General features: G+C 32.2%; 1 long non-coding RNA gene across 1 annotated transcript in view; it reads left to right on the forward strand.

Moving 5' to 3' along the window:
• The window catches only part of LOC113480911, a 22,740-nt gene that overhangs the window by 1,373 nt on the left and 17,943 nt on the right, over nucleotides 1-3,424 (forward strand). The window contains exon 2 of the long non-coding RNA XR_003398575.1: nucleotides 2,419-2,424. This is a non-coding gene — a long non-coding RNA (uncharacterized LOC113480911). The remainder of the gene's footprint in view (nucleotides 1-2,418; nucleotides 2,425-3,424) is intronic.

Raw genomic sequence — 3,424 nt, forward strand, 5'->3', positions numbered from 1 at the left:
AAAAAAAAAAAAAAAAAAAAAAAAAAAAAAAAAAAAAAAAAAAAAAAAAAAGAAAAGAAGAATTTCAGGGATTGGTTTTACTTTTTCAAAGAAAAAACAAAAATGCATTTTTTATTCTGAGGTACGTAGCTTAACAGACTAGAAACACAACAGTAATCCTAGTCAAGAAAACACCTGTCCTCTGCTTACACTCACAGCAATTATCTGTATTCAGATAAAAATCTGTCTTCTATGTCTTTTAGAACTTTATATTGAGATTACTAAACTGAGTTAGTCACTCAATGTGAGGATCATATTTCTTTTTTTCTCAGTGAAGACAATTTCAATCAATGCAATTGTATAAGACTTACACTATCTGAGAAGATAGTTCATTATCCTTTGATGACTAAAATCCCAAATGAGATTTTTAGGGAGCTTGGAGAAGCCTATAAATGATAATTACTTAATTTATTAACGAAAGGTATCCAACTTTAGGATAGATTGTGGTAGTATATGACAGATCTACACTGAAATACAGTTTCTACATGAAAAATAAGAAAATTAACATTAAAAGATCAATTTATTGCAATCTATAAATGAGGGAGAAGTCCTACAAGCTCTCCATACTCTCACAAATTGACTTGCAATACTTACTGATCCATAAATACTGTGAGCCATATTTAAAGCAAAAAGCATCGTCTCTCTGTCCTTGCATGTGATAGCAGACCTGACTGCATCTTTCTGTATTGTTTCTTTATCCTTTCATTCATCTTTTCATTGTGGACAAATATTAGTTTTCATGATGGGATTTCAAAATTTAAGCTTTCCAGAAATAGATTTATCACTACTTGCAATTTTAATACAATCACAATTTTTTACTTCTTAAAAGTGATGTGTTTGAAGATTAGGAAGGTTCTGAATGCAGTGGAAGCTGCTATCTGCATCAGCATTGTGAAGTGGATGAGTACATAAACATATACAAACACTTATGTCTTTATATACACTAATAATGTTATATACTATTTAAGGTAAGTAATATACATAAAAATAATAGTAAAAATCTTTATTGATTTTTACTATTACAGTGCAATGAGTTTGCACTGATATCTAGTTCCTTAGAAGTGGAAGTATGAAATCTGTATAGAAAAGTAAACAAAAAAAATCAAGACCAAAATATGCACACAATTATAGTCATAGCAAAAAGGACTATGGATATCATTGACCAAGCTACTGAATCTAGCCATACTTAGTAGTTGCAGAGTCCACCCTTCTCAGCTGAAGCTTGCTAATAAGAGGTGGAAAAGCTCCACTGCCACTGACCACTCTGTGGTAAAACACGAGTTTGATACTTCATCATCCTTCAGAAGAGATAAATCCATGTTGAATACAGCTTAAATAACATAATTACTACAAATACTGATTTTCAGAAGGAACAATGAAGAGGGTATAGACTTTGGGGGAAAGTAAAGTCAGCAGCATAAACAACCTTCATAACTAATAAAATACCAGAGGACATCACACTTTGTCTCCAACCAATATTTATATCATTGAAGACAGCAGAGAGGATTTTCACTATGTTATTCTCTGACAAAATGAGGTGTACCATGCTTTTCATGGTGCACCATGCTACCAGGGAATTCCGTGTTTTCTTTGTGATGCTCTTCAATGCATTTGTAACCAGTACAAAATGTCCCTCCATTTGTTATAGCAGTTATCCTACTAAGGGAAATAAAATGACCCTAAAGGGAAGTTAATACAGAAAGAGTGTGAAGTATCTGTGTATAGCATGTTTGTGTTATTCTTCATCTCAGAGTCCCATTAGATATATAGACAGCATCTTGAAAACATCCGTTTCAGTTCCTTAAAGCAAAAGTGTAAGCAATGAATCAAGAACATTCCAAACCAGAGAAAGGCTCTATTTTATAGCATTTCACAGCATGGGAGATGATTAACAGCACGTTAGGTAATGATGTAAGTGCCATAAATTAGTTTATATTCTGCAATGTAAATACTCAGCAGAACTGATGCCTGAACAAAGAAACCAAGATTGCAAATGAGTATTTGGTCCAAATCCAGTGCGCTTTCCAATTACTTGTTTTTGTTTTGATGAGCAAGCCCAGAATTAATTTTTGCATAAACATAATATCTAACGCATAAAGATATTTTGTGTGTGTGTGTGTGTATATATATATATATATATATATATATATGTATACACACAGCATTTTTTTTTCCAGTCCAGGTCTCAATCTCCCTGGAATATTCCTTTCCTTTTCTACAGATTAATAAAATTTATAAATTTTGCTATTTTCTAAGTAAAAGCCTTGAAAACTAATTTCTACCAGGTTTGTCTTTATAATTTGAATAATGAGAAAAGAAAACTCTGGGACATATAAATGTTTTCTGTTAACATATGTACATAAGTAACATTGAGTGAAGTCAAAGGTCAGAAATATATTTCTTTAAATATTGCAAGATTGAGCTACTGATCACACTGAAACCAATGATTCTAATAAGGATTAAATATTGCAAGGAATAGTGAGAATATTCACAGAAAAATAGCATCAATAGCAGAAAGTAAAACAATGAAAAAAATATGTATTCTCACAGTTCTGTTTATAATTCAAATACTATTTAATAGGTGCTAGGAGAAAATTTCCGTAATTGTTCACTTTGAGGTTTCAGGAATGTTTGCTTTTTTTTTTCAGATGAGTAAGTGTAGAGAACTGTTAGATTCCATTCACAGCTAGATATATTTCTGGTGTGAAATACTGGCGTTACATTCCTCTTCAGACTTAATCTTTTAAATCCACATCTCAAAGGGTTACAGGTTTTATGCAATGACAGTGTACATAAAGAACAGTCTAGCAGAGTTATGATACCAGTGTACAATGTCAAACAATGTGTAACTGGGGAAAATTTCTAGTTATTAAACTCTGGCTAATTAATTCTTTGGTTTTTATATTGATTTTTTAATCAGTTTGTTAGACTGCAGATTCTTGTGGTTGGGGCATGTTTTGCAAGAGGGTCACAGCCTTTTTCAGCCTTGTTCAAGCCCTTTTCAGTTCTTGTTCAAGAACTACTGGAAAGCAACATCTTTTGTCCAAGAGATTCTCAGACACATCTGAATGAATGGTCTGAATGGTCTCCAACAAATCTGTTTCCATGTCCTGGAATTTAATGCTAAAACAGTAAATTCCAGACCTGAAAAAGGTAACATTCAAAAAGGAAGGTTATTCTACTGTGACGAAGTTCATATAAACCCACTATTTGCCCCAATCTAATGGTCCAATTTTCTAAACTCTTGAAACAATCTGCCTCCAGAAATATGAAAACAAATTCCAGTTCTTTCAGACCCTGATCCTAACGGTGGAACTGGGAATTCTCTTACATCTAAGAAGACCTTAAATATTTATTATAAGCAATATATATATATATATATATA

This window comes from Athene cunicularia (genome assembly GCF_003259725.1).
Source record: "Athene cunicularia isolate RWA chromosome 5 unlocalized genomic scaffold, athCun1 chr5_part1, whole genome shotgun sequence".
Taxonomy (NCBI): Eukaryota; Metazoa; Chordata; class Aves; order Strigiformes; family Strigidae; genus Athene; species Athene cunicularia.